This window comes from Dermacentor variabilis, unplaced genomic scaffold (assembly GCF_050947875.1).
Source record: "Dermacentor variabilis isolate Ectoservices unplaced genomic scaffold, ASM5094787v1 scaffold_14, whole genome shotgun sequence".
NCBI classification, from domain to species: Eukaryota; Metazoa; Arthropoda; class Arachnida; order Ixodida; family Ixodidae; genus Dermacentor; species Dermacentor variabilis.
The window spans coordinates 10,865,966-10,887,827 of NW_027460302.1; the positions used below are offsets into that span (position 1 = coordinate 10,865,966).

The 21,862-nt window shown below is 44.2% G+C and overlaps 1 long non-coding RNA gene across 2 annotated transcripts; it reads left to right on the top strand.

Moving 5' to 3' along the window:
- The first annotated feature begins 710 nt into the window (after window positions 1-710).
- LOC142567840 (uncharacterized) lies at window positions 711-19,114 on the top strand. Of its 2 annotated transcripts, none has more exons than XR_012825257.1 (4): window positions 711-932; window positions 1,863-1,998; window positions 2,482-2,598; window positions 18,005-19,114. It is a non-coding gene; the product is annotated as an uncharacterized LOC142567840 (long non-coding RNA). The 2 variants fall into 2 exon arrangements; XR_012825256.1 differs by lacking the exon at window positions 18,005-19,114 and adding an exon at window positions 14,162-15,307.
- The last annotated feature ends 2,748 nt before the right edge of the window (window positions 19,115-21,862 follow it).

The window sequence follows — 21,862 nt, forward strand, 5'->3', positions numbered from 1 at the left end:
ACGCGCGCGCACACAGACAGAATGCGAGCAGTTTCCGAAAGCACTCACGAAAGACTGTACGGACGTTCCTACGCATTCGACGCATATCAGAAGCGCGCGCGTGCGCGCACACGCGCACACACACACGCACAAAAGGCGAGCAGTTTCCGAAAGCACTCGCCAAAGACGGTACGGATGTTTTTACAAGAAAGCAAATTCCGCCGGCGTGGCGCCATTTCCCGAAGCACAAACAACACCACTCATTAACAGTACACATCCGTAGAACGGCGCACAACAAGCCTGAACAAAGTGTACACCACTCGACGCCAAATCTGTCGTCGATTACGCCGCTGAGAAACACGAACACCTTCTAACATTCACAAACCAAACCACGATGTGCTGCGAACTTCAAACAGATTTTACGGCCCTGTCCGGTTGATAGGGCTGCTCCACAGGCTCTCCTCGCTGTTGAAAGCAATGTCAGCAAAGTTGTTGAAAAAGGTCGCCTAAAACACGCAAGAACATTGAAATAATACGCCTGTACTACCCACGCTACCCATGCGAACACGGTTACCGGAACCACAGAAGGCGAAGTAAACAAAAGACGTCATTTCCCCTCATTTAGGACCGAGACTTATAGACCTGAACATCGCCCCCGAGGGCTCCGTGGTCGCTGCGCATGCGTTTGCTGAGAGAAGGTGAGAAAGGAGGACAAGTTGACTTTACCGGATTTGACGTCACATTATTGTTTGTTTTTGCTTTTATGAAATAACTACTCTCGAACTCAGACGGCATGGCTTGCGTCTCGTTCGCGCGCGTACGTATGGATGTGGTCCGCTTTTAGTTTTTAGCGAATGCTTAGAAGCTTCAAGTTGCGGACACAGCGGTGGGTCAGGGTTTGATGACATTTGTTGCCCAGCTGCTGGTGCTACCGCGACGTACTTGGAGCAACGGTAAGTGTTGTGCGATTACCCGTTCTCTTGGTGACACGTAAAAAACCGGTTGCGCATTCGAGCTGTGGTCGATGTGATCTCGAAATTCGAAGGAACACGAAACGGTTGTCGCAGGTCCCGCAGTGATCGCAGTATAATTTATTCGTTCGTGCCTTCAACACTGCAGTTCCTACGCGTTGCACCGATGTAAAAAAATGAAAAAAAAAAACAGCGACATCTTCCACGCGCCAGAAATGCATGCACTCAACTAGCGTGGATGTCGTCCTATGATGTTTATCGCGTTCTTAAGTCTATTTTTCTCCATCTCTATAGGATGACTACGCTATGCCCTTCTTATTTACCCATGCAGCGCATTGCTGCATTTAATTACCTTTCTCACTGCTGACCGCGGTATGGGCGTCAGAGGCTTATCATTCGTTGCAGTGAGATAACGAAAGCGTATTTCCTTCACTTAAAGCTTCTTAGTAGCTCCTTTGCGAGCCGTGGAGTTAAATCATACAATGCGTACGTTGTGAGCGAGCTGGTAAACGAAACCACTTTACTGCTGCTGCTACTATCACTTTTCGGGAACTTTCAAAATTAAACATATATATATTAGTATGAATCGGCTCACCAAGCTTTATATGCACGTCCGTTGCTTTCGTTCATAGATCATGTGCGTAGCTTTGCAACCGTGACCGATATTGTAGAAACAGCAAGGAGACAGATGACACAAGTAATGTGTCTGCTTTAATTGTTGTATGTGCTGTTTATAGAATATCAACCAACTCCGCGTAGTCGTGCTGTTTACGGCTAAAACGTGTTTTTTCTTGTTACATGAGGAGCATTTGCTTCTAATTGTGGCAGTAACGTTGTGCATTGTCCTCGGCCCAGATCGCTGACTGTATGCAAGCTTGTCTAATTTGTTTCACTTTGCTGCTGTCTTTACAGCTTCTGCTTATTTCCTCTGCCTGCACCTTATATTTGTTGTGTTTATCGAGACCTGGCCTGTCTCTGCCTTGTTGAAGACAAATGGACACAAGCACTGGTTGCTGTTGGTTTGTTTGGTTTGCTCAGTCTGAGCGTGGTATGTATATCCATTTGCTAAAAGGGTATGCAGCTGCGTCTAATGCAGGTACTGCTCATCTAAAGGTAGATTTAATAAGTAGTGGTTTGAGTGAGAATTAGTTGGTTTGAGTGATGTATGACACCAGAGAGTTATTGTTCTAGAAAGGAGACAAAGCTAGTCCACAAATTTAAGATATGGAGATGCTTAACCATTTAAGTGTTCTAAGTTGCCATGAAGTGTTACACACATTTAAAATTTCAGTTGCAAGTAGTAGAAGAAGAATCCAGAGGATTTGCTGCCAGATGTCTTGAGACAATAAATTGTAGAGAAAGCATTATAGTGTGAGCTGCCAATGATTGTCATCAGCTCTAACCCATTTTTCTATGTAGTCACTGTTGCTTCATTGTCTGTTGCCATCACATGCTTGTTATAAACAAAAAATTGAGCTGCATGATTCTACTGATTTTTCTCGCTCATAAGATACAAATGTTTTGATTTCAGGTGCCTTGGGGCCTCATGGTAGAAAACGAGTGTTTATTAGCGAGTTGTCAGCTTCTAAGATCATGTGCTTTGATATGTTGGTGTTTTAAAGGATACTACACGTCTGCCATCATAACTGTGAGTACTGCTGCCTAGCACTCCCACGGCTATGCTTAGTACATATGTGCAGCTATCCAAGAAATTTGACATTGGGACAACTGCCGTTGAAGCTCACTTGGTAGAGCATTGCAAGCACAAGGCAGAAAACGTGGGTTCAGCTTCGTTGTCTCTTATGCAAAGCATTATCATGAGCTGTCTCCTGGCTTCTTCATACATCCAGTCAGATAGGCTCAATAATAGTAATGTGCCTGATGGTGGGTTGTTAATCTGGGTCCTTAGTGCAGCAGCCCAATTCTTTACCCATTAGGCTAAAGATGCGCATGCATAGCGCGCCAGATTAATCTCATTGGTTCTCTTGTAGCAGCTAATTTTTTCAGATGTTATGTGACACAGAGTTTGGGATTCACCCGTTTCAGCTCAGATGCAATAAAGCAGGTGTTGTGTCTATTTCGGTGAGAAGTGTGTGCAATTGTTTTGGTTTCTCTGTGTTGACGTAGTGTGCTTTGTATTTCATGTGGTGTTAGGCATTACCTCAATTGCAGCTTCAATGCTGTGCCCATAAAAGCAGTTGTAGGTAGGTGCTCAGGAGTAATGGGAAGCTCATTCTTCCTCATTCTCTCTTGCATACAGCAGGTAGCGAGTCCAGTTTAGTGCCATGCACCTGTTTGGTGCATTTCCTTGTTCTTATTCTGCTGATGTGTTGTACATAGGGGGAAAGTCAATCCTCTACATCATGGTTGTCAGTGCTGCTGAATACAGTGCAGTCTCAGTCTCGCTGCCTTGAAATGTCATAAGAGGTGACATCTGGGGGTAAAGTAGCATCTTGCTGTACCTTGTCATCGGGCATAGCCAAGGTTGTGGTTGCGCAACCCAAGGATCCTGGAACTTTCTGTGGGACCAATGGCACCGATGTTGAAAAGTGGGTGGCTATGTACGAACGTGGGAGTGGAATCAACAGATGGGACCCCACGCGTGTGCTAGTTAACCTGTTGTTCTACCTAAGAGGCACGGCAAACACGGCACGCCAAGTGTTTGTAACAAAAATCGCGGATGCAGCATGCACAGATTGCGTCTGAAGGGATTCCGTTTATTTTCCAACAGAGTGCTCTACTTGATTTTGTTGTTAATACTCGCGGGGGACGTTGAACTAAATCCGGGGCCTACTAACGCACCGGAGATGGAACTGCTGCAATGTTTGCGCAGTGGGCAGGAAACTTTAATTTCAAAGTTAAACGGCATCGAAGCCAGGTTCGAAAGGAATGAGAACATGCTGATGGAAGTGAAAAATAATCTCAGCCAAACTCAGAACCAGATAAAGGACATCAGTGTGATTGCTACAGAACAGGCAGCTATAATACGGCATCTCATGCAACAGGTAAAAGATTTGCAGAAGAAAACAAACGACCTAGAGAACAGAAGTCGCCGGAAAAATCTTGTTTTCTATGGGGTTGAAGATAAACCCTCAGAATCATGGGATGAATCCGAAGCTATGGTAAAGAACATTTGTAAAATGAGCCTTGGAATTGAGCTCGGGTCTCTGGAAAGGGCACACCGCTTAGGACGCTATAAAGAAAATAGAAAAAGACCGATTATTGTCAAATTTTCCTTGTACAAAGACCGCCAGGCAGTGCTTCTTAATGCTAAAAAATTTAAGGAATCGCAGTACAGCGTCGGCGAAGATTACTCAACTGAAACAAGAAGTATTAGGAAGAAGTTATGGGAATACGCTAAGGCAAAAAGAGAGGATAAGAACAATAAAGTAAAACTGAATTTTGACAAACTGATTATCAACGGCAGGGCTTTCAGGTGGGATGAAGACAAAGAAGAGGTCGTTCCATTGCGTAGGCAGTGACAGACCAGAAAAAAGCAGAACTACCGATGTCGACGACTCGTTGCTGTCGTCGTGAACTGCCGAAGCGTCGTTAATAAAACAGCCGAACTTTCTGGGTTGATAGAAAGTGTTGACGCTGACATAGTCCTTGGCACCGAATCTTGGTTAAAGCCTTCAATTGCTGATAGTGAGGTGTTTCCAGAAAACTACGTCGTCTATCGCAAAGATAGGCCCACTGCAGGTGGGGGCGTCTTTTTGCTTGTTCATTCATCACTACAGTCTTCAGCAATTGATTATAAGTGCAATGCACTGGAGTCTGTATGGTGCAAGATAGTCCTATCAGATAATTTCACGTTCATTGTTGGTGTGGTTTATCGCTCGCCCAACTCAGATATCAGCACAGTGCAAACATTATATGACATTCTCACAGAGGCGTCAGCTCAGACGATACTTCTTGGGGGGATTTTAATCTGCCTGGGTTATCTTGGTGCAATGATACGTGTATAAGTTCTGGCGGGCGCCTGAACTTTGCGATGAAAAATATTGTAGACACGTTTGGTCTGACGCAGTACGTCACCGATCCTACTCGCAATGGCGCTGTGTTAGACTTGCTGTTTTGTAACTCGCCGGATTTCATAAGAAATGTGAATGTCATTCCGGGAATTAGCGACCATCTGGCTGTTGTTGCCGTTATCCATAAAGAAAAGAACCGTGCGAAGTTATCCACGACTAGGAGGGTCTACTTTTATGAGAAGGGTGACTACGATGCAATTTCTGAGAAACTTCGTAATTTCTTTTCTGTTTTCGAGTGCTTATCTGAGGAGCGTAATGTGCACGATATGTGGGACAATTTTAAAGATATGTTACTCGAGCTGGTAAGTGTACATATCCCCAATGTTGATTCTTCACGGCTTAAAAAGCGCAAACAGCCATGGGTGACAACACATATACTAAAGCTTATCAAGAAAAGGATGAGGGCATTTAACGCATTCAAGAAAAGCAAATCAGCTGCTCATTTTACAAAACTACATACGATTACCCGCGAATATAATCTAAAAATAGGAAAAGCTAAAGATGACTACTTCAACGAGCTGAGCAACAAAATGAAATCAAACCCTAAAATGTTTTGGAAGCACTTAAAACAGTGTGGATCAGATTCCTTCGGAATACAGGAGTTAAATTATAACGGTAGGATAATTATGGAAGACGAAGATAAAGCTGCCTGCCTAAACAACTTCTTTCATTCGGTATTCTTACCCAACCACACCTGTCATATTCATCAACCTACAACTAATATTTCGCCTATGCTTCCTGTTGAGCTTAGTATTAATGGAATTGAAAAACTATTGAAAGATATTGATGAGAGTAAATCTAGTGGTCCGGATGGTATTTCTCCACGTGTACTCAAACGTTGCGCGGGGCCGATTTCTATGTACCTTTATTTAATTTTTGAAAAATCTTTATCGACAGGTATTTTACCCCATGACTGGAAAATTGCACACGTTGTTCCGATACATAAAGGTGGTTCCAAGAAAGACGTTGGTAACTACAGGCCAATATCACTTACGTCTATCCCGTGTAAAATACTTGAACATATATTATACAAACAAATACTAAATCATCTAAATAAGCATAAGGTACTAATTAACGAGCAGCATGGATTTCGTAGGGGACTATCTTGCACAACACAACTAGTTGAGTTTTATCATGACATAATATCCAGCGTAGATGCAGGAGGACAGGTAGACGGTGTGTTCCTGGATTTTCGGAAAGCCTTTGACACGGTATCACATTCACTCTTATTGTTTAAACTTAATACCCTACACATTGATGCAACTGTTTTTAAATGGATTGAATGTTACCTTTCACAAAGAAGGCAATGTGTAATACTGAATGGAAAATGCTCCAAATATGCAAATGTTACGTCAGGAGTCCCACAGGGCTCCGTTCTGGGTCCGTTATTATTTTTGGTGTACATTAATGATATCTCTGCCGGAATTTCATCTTCTATACGGTTGTTTGCGGATGACTGTGTAGTGTACAAAAAAATTTCCCATCACAATGATACAATTGAACTTCAGAACGACCTAACAATCATTCATGATTGGTGTACTAAATGGAAAATGACTTTGAACATAACAAAGTGTGTACATCTCTCATTTACTAAAAAGAAGAAACCAATTCAGTCACAGTATCATCTGAACAACGTACTATTGAAGCAAGGCAGTACGTATAAGTATTTAGGTGTGCTACTGTCGTCTGAATGTTCGTGGAAACCACAGGTAGAAAGTATCATAGCCAAAGCTGGTAAAGCTTTGAATTTCATTCAGAGAAACCTGCGATGTTCACATGCGAATTTAAAACGTATGGCATATACAACTTGTGTTCGACCACTCTTAGAATATGGCTGTGTTGTGTGGGACCCCCACGAGGTAACCTTCATTGCCGCTCTGGAAAAAATACAAAACCGTGCTGCCAGGTTCGTCTTGGGGCGGTACGGAAGAAAGGAGAGCTGCACTGCAATGAAGGCTGAGCTAGGATGGGAATCGCTTTCTGCCCGCCGCAATAAACTGAGATTAAAATTTCTATATTCAATTTACTACAATAAAACAGGAATTAATAGGGAAATTTACTTACACAAACCTCATTACATTTCAAAACGAACTGATCATAGTTGCAAAATCCTCGAGTACCCTGCCAAGACGAACATGTATGCCAACTCATTTTTTGTTCGAACAATTAAGCAGTGGAATAGGCTGACTGAAAAGCAAGTGCATTGTGTGAACGAAGATGTATTTTATTCCATGTTGTAACCCCCCTGCTGCAACGCCTTCGGGCGCTGCGGGGTAATTGATGAATAAAGAATAAATAAAGAATAAAGAATGTGTGGTATGAAAACCACGAAGAGGAGCTAACCAGCTGGGACCAATGCAAAGAGAAGTTGACAGAGTTGTTTGGCAAACCAGCCGGCCGTAAAATTGACGCAAAACAGGAACAGGCCTCCTGTGCCCAATCCCCCACGGAGTCTTATCTCTTGTACATCCAAGACATGCTGGCACTTTGTCGTAAAGCAAACCCGATCGCGACATGACAGAAGCTGAGAAGGTCGGGCATGTGCTTAAGGGTTGCTGACGACGCCTTTAATCTGCTCATGTGCAAAAGCTGCTCTACAGTTGATGTTATCATTAAAGAGTGCCGACAATTCCAGCACGCCAAAAGCCGATGCGTCTTGCAACCATTCGCCAGACTTCCCACTACTGCTGCAACGCCAACGTGTGAAGATCAACCCACACAGCAGCCTGCGTCGCCATCGGAGGATGTGGTGCGAATCGTTGACGTGAACTGGATGCGATGGCGCCTGCGCCTATCCCTGATGCTACAACATTTTCAGTCCCCTTCTTACAAGCCATCATTCACCAGGAACTTGAAAACATTGGCTTACGTTCTGTCTGTGCTGTTGCCAATCCCAGAGCTAACAAACGCCCTTCTACTATTTTTGTTCCACCCCGACGCTTCTCTCCGTGTTATCGCAACCCGACTGAGTAGAGAACTGCGGACGACCAGCCGATATGTTTCACCTGCTGGCACATTGGTCATGTCGCCAATACTTTCACAACTCGTGGCCCTTAACACTTCGCATGCCAACCAACCTGAGCCGTTTTGATGAAAATGCCCGCAATGTTATGCCCACCGCCGAATCTAACAGCGCCAACTCTTCTAGGAACATGTGGTACAGTCGCTCACCATCGCCGCACGGACACCAGTCTCGTTCACCCGCAAATACGTCGCCCATCTTCGCGTTCGCCACAGCCACGTCGCCTTTCGTCCCCTGTGGCGTTTTGCCGCATCTGTTCGTAAAACTAAGAAATGCAGCCCTCAGAGGTGGTGCTGCATTGCCTAATGCTGCAGCAAATCCCCTGTCTATGCACACAAGGAGAAGTGTAATTGGCATTAAAATAGACAGCATAGCTGTCCAAGCACTCATCGACAGTGGAGGCCACATACCTGTGATGAGTGCTAGCCTGCGTAGTCGTTTAAAGAAGGTCCTCACCCAGCAGCTGCCCGAGTGCTTCATATGGCTGACGGTGGAATGCTCGTTCTTGGAATGTGTACTGCAAGTATAGCTGGCCGCCCTACTTCTGTTCTCTTTACTGTGAGCAACATCTTTCCTCACAACGTTATCCTAGGATTTGACTTTTTATCCACTCATTCTGCTCTCCTCGACTGCACGGCCGGCGTTCTTCAGTTAGAACTGCCTCAACTCGCCGGTGCTCCGAGCACCGCCCCACCACACTTGTGCTCGCTTTGTGATGTGCATCTGTCACCCGAAGCAGTTACTTACGTCACTTTGACCGCCCAGCCACAGGTTCCTGATGGTGAATATGTGATTCGCCCCATCATCGATGTGCTTTGAACTGGTCACGGTTACTAATAATGACATTGTTTTACCTCTTCTGAATTTCAGCCTGTGCCCTCAAGTGATTCCGGCCAGCATGTTCTTGGACAGCGTTTCTAGTGGTTCTGAATTTGATATTGAGAGTCTGAATTCTGAGAGTGGTTTATTAGTGCCAATCGTAGCGCCCAGCTCTAGTTCCTTAACGGACGACTTTGCGAAAATGACTGCACTTAACCTCACCTCTGCACAGGCCAGGGACATACGTCTCCTGCTTGAATCGTACAGTGGAATCTTTGATTTCGGCAACAGGCCTTTAGGATGAACATCTGTTGTTCACTATCATATAAACACTGGAGACACAAATCCTATTTGTCAGCGTCCGTATCCTGCATCGCATGCTGAACGTCGAGCCATCCAATCAGAGGCGGGCAAAACGCTCCGCAAAGGGGTCATCGAGCCATCAGCCAGCCCTACGCCTGCCGTCCGTGTGAAAAAAGAAAGATGGTGCCTGGCACATTTTCGTCGATTATTGCCACTTAAATGAGATCACGCGAAAAGACGTCTACCCACTACCATGCATCGATGACGCCTTGGACCGCTTGCACAGAGCTAAATACTTATCATCCATCGATCTTTGATCCAGCTACTGGCAGATTTCAGTTGATGAAATGGTTGGAGAAGACAGCCTTCATCACACCGGATGGCTTATATCATTTCAAAGTCATGCCCTTTTGCCTATGCAATGCTCGTGCGACATTTTAACTTGTGATGGACTCTCTTCTGCGATGCTACAAATGGACCACCTGTCTTTGTTACCTTGACGAAGCTGTTTTTTCTCCCATGTTGGGCAGCTGCCTTACCCGACTCACTGCCATTATTGCGGTCTTCTGAAAAGCTGGCCTCCAACTCCACGAAGTGTCAATTTGGGCGCCATCAGATTACCGTGTTGGGGCACCTCATTGACGCATCCGGTGTCCAACCAGATTCGGAAAAAGTTTGTGCCATACGCAGTTTCCCTGTGCCACATTCTGCTTCTTCGGCCTGTGTTCTTTTATCGTTTCATCAAAAACCTTGCCAACATTGCTCGGCCTTTGACAGATCAAAAAGAACACGCCATTCTCATGGGGCCCAAAGCAGGCTCATGCGTTTGCCGCTCTCATCAGGTTTCTGACCACCCTTCCCATACTTGCCCACTTTGATCCATCTGCACCGACCAAAGTCCACACTGGCGCAAGCGGCCATGGCATCGGCGTTGTTCTCGATTAACAACAGAATGGTACGGAGTGCGTGGTAGCTTACGCCAGCCGCCTGCTGTCACCTGCCGAGAGAAATTACCCCATCACCGAGTGGGAGTGCTTCGCTTTAGTTTGGGCTGTCGTCAAGTTCCGGCCATATTTGTACGGCCGTACATTTTCGGTCGTTACAGACCACCACGCACTCTGCCGGCTGTCTTCCCTCCGGGACCTGACAGGACGGCTTGGTGGCTGGGCTTCGTGGCTCCATGAATTTTCATTTATTGGCAATTACAAGACTGGATGCCTCCACAAGGACACTAACTGCCTCTCGTCACCCCGTGGATCCACTTGATCCTTCTGTGCATGATCTGGTGACCTGCGTGATGGCTTTCACTGACATGACTGACATGCGCACCGAACAACAACGCGACGAGTCCTCACAGTCCATCATTGCCGGAGTGCAATCACTCTGACAGCACTGACGGCACATGCCGCATGTTCTTGCCGCGCAACGGCATCCTCTACCACCGCAATATGAATGCTGATGGCCCTGAGTTGCTCCTTGGCCGTCCTCGTCATCTGCAATCTGTTGCTTTTGAACAACTTCACGATGCACCGACGGTGGGACACCTTGTAGTTTTGCATACATATGATCATGTACAACGCCGGTTCTTCTGGCCAGGTCTCTACTGCTTTGTGCACTGTTATGTCGCAACTTGCGAATTGTGTCAGTGCCGGAAGAAACCTCCCCTACCACCTGTCGGATGACTCCATCCAGTTGAAGTTCCCTGTGAACCGTTCTCTCGCTTAGGCCTTGACTTACCTGGCACTTTTCCGACGAAGACTAGAGCTAACAAGTCGATTGCCATCGCTACTGATTACATGACACGCTATGCGATACCAAAGGCGTTGCCGACTAGTTGTGCAACAGACGTCGTCGATATTCTCCTCCACGACGTCATTGTCCACCATGGTGCACCTCGACAGTTATTACAGACCGCAGCTGCTCATTCTTGTCTCTAGTTGTCGACGACCTCGTCCGCTCTTGTGCCACTGAGCATAAGCTGTCCACCGCCTACCACCCACAAACAAACGGTCTTATGGAATGTCTCAACCGAACAATCACAGAGATGCTGTCGATGTAGGTCTCCAACGATCACCGTGACTGGGACACCACGCTGGCCTACGTGCCGTTTGTGTATAACTTGTCCCGACGTGACACTGCAGGATATTCACCCTTTTATCTTTTGTATGGTTGCAACCCCACTTTGCTTTTTGACATCATAATCCCTTCTGTGCCACGTGTTGCAACTGACCATGCTCATGAAGTCATCGATCGCGCTCACAGGGCATGTCAAGTCACCCGATCTCGTTTATTAGCACTGCAGCATATACCAAAAGAGTTATGACTGATGCCATCGCGATGTTAAGTTCGCACCAGGTGCTTGGATGCTCCTTTGGTCACCATGTCGTCGGGTTGGCCTCTCCCAGAAGCTTCTGTCTCACTACACAGGGCCTTATGAAGTCCTAAGTCAAGTTAACGACATAAATTATGAGATTTCGCCACTTCAGTTTGATGCATCCTCAAGTCTGACGCCTGTTGACGTCGTGCATGTTTTGCGGCTGAAGCCATACTTCGTTCACGATTCTTTGCCTACCGTGAGCCGAGACGGCGCTTCACCACCTGGGGGTCCTGTTACGGAAGGATGAAAAAAGAGAGGAAGAAGACCGCAGCACGCTCCCTGCTGCATGCTGTTGGTGGTCAGCCATCTTAACTACTCTGCCTCATCTTGTATATTGACACGTGTACTTCTTTATCTTTATTGGGCGACCACTTCTCGCCGCCTAACAAATGTTATCCCACAGCACAGGACGCGCCTGCATGTAAAAGAAGTTTCTGGAATGTTATCGATGGTTCCGTCCACTGTCTTTCACCGCAACTTGTGTTATCTGATTGCATGTGTGCGCGACGCGAATAATGTGGAACATTGTGGAAGGCACGCAGGTCCCAGTGAATGCTCCGGAACATTCGACGACAGATGTATAAAAGCCGACGCGCTTGACCCGCTCATCAGATTTTCGACGACCGCCGATCGTGTTCGCTGCTACCATCCTTCTTTGAGTGTAGCCTCTTTTGAGGGCACAAGTTCGCCCAATAAAACGCTTGTTTCGTCAATCATAGTTTTGCTGCCTTCTCAACCGTCACTACCACGTGACAATATATATTGTAAATACAGTCTTTCTATACTCCCAACATCCCCGTAACAGTATGCTTTGCCTCTGGCATGTTCATGATCTCCGATGGTATATAAAACTGTGATGCAGACTAAGCTTCACAAAGAATTATGTTCCGTATCTTCCTTACAGGCTGCTGTGTTTCAGCTAAATCTGCTTTTCCTGTGTCCAGTGGTCTTGTCGCTCAATTAGTGCTTGCCTATTTCTGTTACACTGCAACCTCTCTTCTCCTCTCTCCTCTTGTCCTCCTGTCCTTTTACACTGCTGCAAACTTTTAGATTTCAATACTCGAATGATTAATACAAAGATTGATGCTACCATATTATATGTGACGGCAATAATTTAGGTGGACCTGAAACTAAATGAAAAAAAAGAAAAACAAGCATGTGTGAGTAGGAATAACTTCCTTGTGACAAAACTGGCTCCATGCTAAACTTTGCCTCAAGGAAATTGGTCTTAAAAGTCTCAAACCCATTTGCGCATACTGCATAAGCCAAGTTTTCCACTTGTCAAAACTGCAGCCGCCACAAAGTGTTAGGAAAGAGGCAAAGAAACCATGCCTTTGCATTCGTACTCTCCTCACAAAGCTTGTGTCATAATATATATGCAATCACTCACCATACACAAACACATTGGTCAACACTGAAATGTTTGGAAGAACCCGAACCAACACTATGTAGCCATTTACCTGCAGTATGCCTCCTGTAACATGAATCCCCACTGTGCTTGGAATCTACATAATCTTTAATTTCTCAGGCATTTGGTGGTAGAGGCCAATGCATTAGACAGAAATCCTGCTACACTGCAGCAATGTTCAGAATGTAGTATGAGGTACTCTGTCTGGCTGGAAGTTGAAGATTGAAATTATATTAGTCGTTAAAATATAGTAGCCAGTATTGAAACTACACATGCACTCAAGGCTGAGCCACATTATGAGAACACGGAAGAGCAGAAACACACTTGAGCTGCATTGTGTAGCTTTACCAACAAGCCCAGCTGTACACTGAAGTAAGGCATGTTTTGGGATAGTCTGTTCGTAGCTTCAGCAAAATTTTAAACTCTGCGAGGAAGACAGGACATGAACAAAAACATAGATGCATGCACAAAGTGTAGACTTCCGACTGGCTTTGTTTGGTGAAGGCAGAGAGTTTATAAGGTTCTTCAAAATGGCAAAACAAAGAACATTCGCAAAGAAATTGTGCACGAGGCAGTGACAAAAAATAGCAAGGCCACCTGTGCATAAGAGCGCAGTAGAGTCCCAATGTGCCCATCTAAGAATTCTATTTCTTTCCTTGATAGAGATCAAGAGGGTGAGCTAACTTAGTTGTCACACCTTTTAGCGATGTGGAATGCCTTGATGACTTCTCTTTCTGTTCTTCAGTTTGCCTTCGAAAGGAATTTATTCTGTTCCTCATAAGGCAGGCAGCTTTTGCTGTCGCAGCTCCTGCACTGCAAGAGGAGATTCTCAAGGAAAGAATTAAAGTCTTAGATGGGCACATTAAGACTCTCCTGCACTCTTAATGCAGACATGGCCTTGATATTTTTTGTCAATACCTCGTGCACAAATTATTTGCAATTGCTCCTTGTTTTGCTATATTGAAGTACCTTATATATTCTTTGCTTTCACAAAATAAAACCAGTTGGAAGCCTGTGCTTTGTGTGTGTCTATGTTTCAGTTCACGTCCTGTCTTCCTCGCGCAGCTTAAAATTTTGCCTAAACAGTTGTATAGCTTGTGTATACGATGAGTAATTAATATTATGATGACTGCAGCAGAGCAATGGTCTAGTGGCATAGTGTCGACATAGTATAGAGATGGTACTAAGTTAAAAATTTGGAAATGCCATAAATTGTGCAATCAACTCTTATCCCTCGGTTTCCTACAGCTGCAGAGCACTTGACCACTGCAGCAGTCAGGCATGCTGTATATTGGGCAGTGCCAGGAATTGCGAGATCGAGACAGGCTGCCACTAGAAGTTCCTTGGGCCAGGTGATAACTCAAATGCATCCAAATATTTCTATATTTCACTATATAAACCTTTGTAGAATGAGGAACTTTTCAAGGGTGAAGTTGTTTAACGGAAAACTATTACTAAATAGTGACCAGTTCCTTTTGTTTTGTAAGCCAGATTGCATGTATTTGACATTGCTTACTGACTCTTAATTATTCTCGCTGTCCAATACAAGCATATGCACTCACATATGTTTTCAAACAAAACTATTGTGTGGAGCCATGTTTGTGGTGGAATAAAATTGGTCCCAATACAGAGCTTTGTGGCACACCAGATCTTACTAGCGATCGCAGAGAAGAAAGTTAATTAGTAGTTACAAATTGGTACCGGTTAGTTAAGAATTTACTAATCCAATTCGTAGTCCTGTCAATTCGAAGTTTACTGTCGTTTGTGTATCGGACCAAGCCGATGTCCCCTGGCCTGGGCGGTCCCTGGCGCTTCACCTAGTGGTGGCCTTTGAAAATAGCAGCGTGGCACGAGTGGTTGCATCAGGATCTAGGCTCATGAAGATAGACAGCAACGTGCACAGGGCAAGGAGTTCGGCGGCCTGGTACTCGTCACATTTGTGGAGAACACTATAGTTTTCGCGAGTCCTAGCCCCTACGTAGGGTACCAGTCTGTGCACTGCATGTTTGTGTGTGTTGTGCAGGATTGCTCGTTGGCAGCACGTGCTCATGCAGCAGCTGACGGGCCTTCGATGTGTTTCGCCCTGGTAGTGCGGTCTTTGTGGTTCTAGAGCTGCACTGGCATTGCCCAAGAACAGGATATATTGGCATGGTGCAGAATTGCAGAGTGGGGGCGCTCCATTCTATTACCACTTCATTCCTTCAGAGTTGTGGTTTATGTGATTCCAGTCCTTTTGTTGGAGTTCTGACAGTTGAACCATTCCCACTCCTTGAGTGGTCGAACTAATCTACTCCAAACCTCCAATTACAGTAAATAAAACGCTTTCTGTATAATTACTTACTACATGCGCCCTGATGCGATAGCGTAGAGGTAGAGCATCTGCCTCACGTGCAAAAGGACTGTGGTTCAAATCCTGGTGCCATGCAATTTTCCACTGGTGGATAAAAAAAATCCACATGTTGATACAGCTGTATAAACAGGCCTGGTGGCCTGACCCCGGTGACCAGAACCGGTAATGCACTCCCTCACCAGAGCAGGATTGCCCATCTTTGTGCAGTACTTGGCCACAACCTTTTATATGAATAGAACAATAGTCCCCAGCAGCTACAAAGCAACTGACCATTGCAGCGGTCAGACCTGTGATGCAGCAGAGCGTGCTAAGGGTCTCTGGATCTGGACAGGCCGCCATTGGAATCTGAACCTGGCAATGTTTACTGCTAGAACGTTTTCTAGTGAGGAGAGTCTAACAGTGCTATTGGAGGAATTAGCGGGCATTAAATGGGATATAATAGAGCTCAGTGAGGTTGGGAGGACAAATGAAGCATATACAGTGCTAAAAAGCGGGTACATGCTGTGCCACCAGGGCTTAGCGGAGAGACGAGGACTAGGAGTCGGATTCCTGTTTAATAAGGATATAGCTGGTAACATACAGGAATTGTATAGCATTAACGAGCGGGTGGCAGGTCTTGCTGTGAAACTTAATAAGAGGTACAAATTGAAGGTCATACAGGTCTACGCCCCTGCATCTAGTCATGATAACCAGGAAGTCGAAAGCTTCTATGAAGACATGGAATTGGCGATAGGTGAAGTCAAAACGAAATACACTATACTGATGGGCGACTTCAATGCCAGGGTAGGCAAGAAGCAGGCTGGAGAAAAGTCAGTGGGGGAATATGGCAAAGGTTCTAGGAATAGTAGGGGAGAGTTATTAGTAGAGTTTGCAGAATGGAATAATTTGTGGACAATGAATACCTTCTTCCGCAAGCGGGATGACTGAAAGTGGACGTGAAGGAGCCCTAATGGCGAGACTAAAAATGAAATAGACCTCATACCCTGTGCTAACCCTGGCATCATACAAGATGTGTACGTGCTCAGCGAGGTGCACTGCAGTGACCATAGGATGGTAAGATCTCGAATTAGCCTAGACTTGAGGAGGAAATGGAAAAAACTGGTACATAAGAAGCCGATCAATGAGTTAGCGGTAAGAGGGAAAATAGAGGAATTTCGGATCAAGCTACAGAAGAGGTATAGGGCTTTAACTCGGGAAGAGAACCTTAGTGTTGAAGCAATGAACGAAAATCTTATGGGCATCATTAAGGAGTGTGCAGTAGAAGTCGGTTGTAACTTCGTAAGACAGGATACCAGTAAGCTATCGCAGGAGACGAAAGATCTAATTTTAATGCCACCCCTTATACATAGCTTTCATTGATTACAAGAAAGTGTTTGATTCAGTCAAAACCTCAGCAGTCATGCAGGCATTATGGAATTGGGGTGTAGACGAGCCATATGTAAAAATACTAAAAGATATCTACAGCGGCTCTACAGCCACCGTAGTCCTCCATAAAGAAAGCAACAAAATCCCAATAAAGAAAGGCGTCAGGCAGGGAGATACAATCTCTCCTATGCTATTCACAGCATGTTTACAGGAGGTATTTAGAGACCTGGATTGGGAAGAATTGGGGATAAGAGTTAATGGAGAATACCTTAGTTACTTGCGATTCGCTGATGATATTGCCTTGCTTAGTAACTCAGGGGACCAATTGCAATGCATGCTCACTGACCTGGAGAGGCAAAGCAGAATGGTAGGTCTGAAAATTAATCTGCAGAAAACGAGTAATTTTTAACAGTCTCGGAAGAGAACAGCAGTTTACAATAGGTAGCGAGGCACTGGAAGTGGTAAGGGAATACATCTACTTAGGGCAGGCAGTGACCGCGAGTCCGGATCATGAGACCGAAATAATCAGAAGGATAAGAATGGGCTGGGGTGCGTTTGGCAGGCATTCTCAGATCATGAACAGCAGGTTGCCATTATCCCTGAAGAGAAAAGTGTATAACTGGTGTGTCTTACCAGTACTCACCTATGGGGCAGAAACCTGGAGGCTTACAAAAAGGGTTCTACTTAAACTGAGGACGACACATCGAGCTATGGAAAGAAGAATGATGGGTGTAACGTTAGGGGATAAGATGAGAGCAGATTGGGGTGAGGGAACAAATGCGAGTTAATGATATCTTACTTGAAATCACGAAAAATGGGCATGGGCAGGGCATGTAATGAGGAGGGAAGATAACCGATGGTCATTAAGGGTTATGGACTGGATTGCAAGAGAGGGGAAGCGTAGCAGGGGCGGAAGAAAGTTAGGTGGGCGGATGAGATTAAGAAGTTTGCAGGGACAGCATGGCCACAATTAGCGCATGACCGGGGTAGTTGCTGTTTATTCAAGCATTTTGCAAATGTGGCTCGCTTTTAAGCACCCCTTCTTATATCTAAAAAAACAGAAATGAACATCCAGTATTCTTTTTTAACTTTCACTAAGCTTATCGTATAGCTCAGTGTTAACATACAGGTTAAAATACAGTATTTACAGGTGAGGTTACAGAAAGCAGTAATAATTGGCAGTAAACACTGCTTGGATGGTGAAAAACATGGGAATCAGGTCATTTTATTTTTGACAATTTTTTTTTGGCATAGGAGGCTAAGCAAATGGTGATGTAGCAACACTGTAAAGACTGAATAAGATGGATGTGTAATGCGTTGATGACTTCTCTTTCTGTTTTTTATTTTGCCTTCGAAAGGAATTTATTCTGTTCCAGATAAAGGAGGCAGCTTTTGCATCTGCAACAGAACATCAGTGGATGTTGTGTGAAGCACTTTTTCCATGCTTTTTCACTACCTGAGCAAGGTAACTTTCTTGGTGCTTCATCACACAATTTATACAATCAACTTCCATTAATTCTACCCTCACGAGACTGACGGGTCGAATTAAGATGCAAGAACCTGCTGAAGCACCGTTGATTCATTTGGCAATATGTGCTTGAGTAACACGCCTCTGAAACGAATGTGCATCAAATTTCTATTTGTCCACAGTATAAAACTAAAGTAGAAATGACTTAACTCCACACCAAAGTAGAAACCTACGCGTACCTCATTTTTTAGAATGGCAGCCGATTTTCTAAAGCCAGCTTCGCTGTAATACATCCATGATATGTGGTAAAGCATATGAATGCTACAACCACGGTTTTAGTTTCGCAATCGATTGCACAGCTAGGCAATTTATTCTCAATGTCCTTCGAAAACAAAAAGTGTTCGTTAGAATCAGGCAAGTACCACAACCGGACATTGTCAGCTACCGTTACTGCTTGAAAATCTTTCTCGGGTGGGTCAAAAATAGGCATTTCAGAGAGATGACATTTGTTTAATGCATTCACTGTCCCCTAAGCTCTACTGAGACATGCGCTGCCACTAAAAGGGGTCATTATTGGGGTCTGGTCAAGTTCGCATTATTCGGCGAATGCCAGTTTTAGGATCGAAATGATGAATGTTTAATCCCATAGAAATGCATGGGCGTTGGCCAGGTTCGAATTAACTGAAAAAATTAAATTAACCGGAGTCAGATTATTGGAAGTTTACTATACACCTTTTTCTGTTCTCCAAGATTTAATATGTAGTTTTCTTCTATCAGTGTGGCAATGGTGCTAAATTTAGCATTTGTTTGAATCATTGTTCCAAGGACGCGCAAGCTACAAAGTAGGGGCACACTTTGAGACTTGAAACATTTCCACATATAAAGGCAGGGCATGTTAACATCTGTACAATTAATATAAGTTGGCTGTATTGTCTGCATAGCATGTGGTTGCTTTTTGGAATCTGGTCTTTTTATAAAACAAAGTTGCATTTGTTTCAAATAAATTGCTGAACCATTGCTTGTGTGTTTTCCTGTGCTCTTTGTGCTGATTGCACTTTCGAAAATGCAGTGAGCAACTGCAGACTGAAATGCACAAGGCTTCACTTTATCATGCCAGGAAGCATTTTGGCTTGACAAAGGAGCCTTAACCCCTTCCATGCACACACTTTTTTTGTATAAACACATCAAATGAAAGACAGTGACCTCTTGTCATGTATTTTAAAGCCTGGCAGTGTTAAAGACAGAGTGAAGTTGTACAAATACAATTTACTGTTAAGTATTGCTGCTAAAACCTCATGCTTGTGTATAGTATATGCATGCAGTGCTGGCTATGCCGTGGTAGAGCCGGGAAACAGCTTTCACCACACTGCTTGCTATAGCATTGCTGTGTTCTGCAACCTGAGGTCAAAACTATAAATCTCTAGAAGTTCAGCAGCACAATTGACAGCTATTTCCGTATGTTCGATGCACTCCTGGCCAGGGACTTTTCGTCCTGTAGGCAAAATAGATGGCTGCCTCGGACGCTGTTTTGGAAAGAGCGCAGCGTACCTCGAAAGCTTGCTCGCAATGCTTCACCAGCAGGTTTTGCCAGCGAGAGTGGGGGGGGGGGGGCACAATAATTTGACTTTACATGGTGCGGCACAATACCTTAAAATGCTGCTGCTTCTGGCTTCTATTTACTATGACATGCTGGTGCACCTCAACATGGAGCAACCCCATTTTACTAAAATTCTGAATTCTACCGACATCGTGTGGTGTGGCTATCTATGATCACTGTATAAAACCGGGGCAAACAGCATGTCTAAAAAGTACAAAAGCTGGTATAACTGTAATGAATGACCTTCAGTCATCCGAAATGTGCAAAATCGCAAGAATTGGTCAAACTCAAACACTGCAGAGTTTAAGTAGTCCTGGCACAATTTTTTTCTTATGCGTGTGTAGCTGTCATTCAGTTAACTACACTACAAAACGTCGAATTCCTTCTATGCGCAACAAATATATCCTTAACGCCAACATTTAAACATGTGCCAAAGGCAGTGTGGCCCCATAATCTGGTGACAACATTGCATGGTAGGTCACAAACAAATGATGCATGCTGCAGTTGTTCATGAGTAAGCCATGCCATTATTAGGTCATTGAAAACTGAGCATGTTAGGACCACTATGCAGCACAACATTGGTCTTTCCTTTCTGTCTTGGTGCACACCGGGGAGTGGGTGCATGTTAAACACCTCAGGCGATTAAAGTTAAGCCGGAGTCCGCAACTATGGCATGCCTCATAATCGTATCGTGGTTGTGACTTATATAACACTAGAATTAAATTAATTTTAATTTAGATGTTTGAGAAGAGTCATAAGAAAATTTATTTAGTGAAGCAAGTTTTAGCACACATTAAGAATCGCTCAAAGCACATGCTGCTTTCAGTGGCATGGTGTGGTCATAAAAGCTGCCATTTGGAACAACCAGATTAATATAAAAAAATTCAGTCCAAAAGTTTAATGTCAGTGCTCCTTTACATGTAAGCATGAGGGACACATCTTTAAAGGCATCATCTAAATCCTGTGTAAGTATTTATTGGTGAATATCAAATGGCCCTACATCTAAGGAAGTTATAGGGTGTTATGATAACAGGAAGCCACAAGATTTTTGTTGTGCACTCTTCCTATAGAGACAATATAGGGCAGCAACAAAATAGTTGGGCTTAGTGAAGAATTCATTCAAGATCCTTGCCAATTTGGCAGGTTCACTATGATTAGAGATGATGAAGGCCAAGCACATTGAAATGCATGCCCAAACCTCATTAGCATTGCATCACTTATTTCAAATAACTTTCATTTTGTCATTTTGCCAGATTAAAAGTTCTCAAAAACCTGCTTGACTGGTTTCAAGAACTTTTCTAGAACAGTTTGGTTCCATACGAATGCAGCATTGTCAGTCTTTAGTGAACTAGACCCATCCTTACTGATATGCAATTAGGTAGATCAAAGCAGATGCTGTCAAAGTGCATGTGCAAGAGTGTTTGGAGTGGGCATTCCTGGGTTATCTTGCCAAGAAGGGAGTTTTGAGCTTAATGCACACAGCAGCTATAGCATATGAAAACCAGCACTTTACTCATTTTTTAGATACCGCAGGGCTTGCGCTAATGCTGGTCATAGTCTACTATAATTTCTACCATATATTGCCCTTGTCATGACAAGTTATTTTTATTGTCCTACAATATATTCCCTCTGTGTACAATCAACATCTCTGCCAAGGACAACAGAAACAGTATGATTGGAAACTGCAGAATTCTCCATCTGCGGAGGCGGCTGGCTGACTGCCGTATTAGATGCTTTGTGAGCTGGCATTGATGTGTAAATCTCAACTCATCTGCAAGCATACAAAATAGGCTTTGGGATACTTTTACCACAAGAAGAGAGACTAGAATGACTGTTGCCTGTGACATATGGCACATACCCATGACGAGGGATCGGCTAGGATTCCCCATGAATACAACATCAAATAGCTTTATATTCCCACTAACTTGATAGTACATAATACTGATATGTAACAAAAATAAACAACAAAGTAACTGAAAAGCGAACAGGTCTACTACGATTGAGCCACAAGGGGAAAGATGGAAACATTTGTGTTAATTGTATGAAAAAAATGTGCCTAAGATGTCATCTTCCCAGCAGTAACAATATGATCATGCACAAACTAGCATTGCTCTTCAGGCACACCCCAGGCTGCTCACACCATTTTCTACAAGATTTGAAGCCCAACAG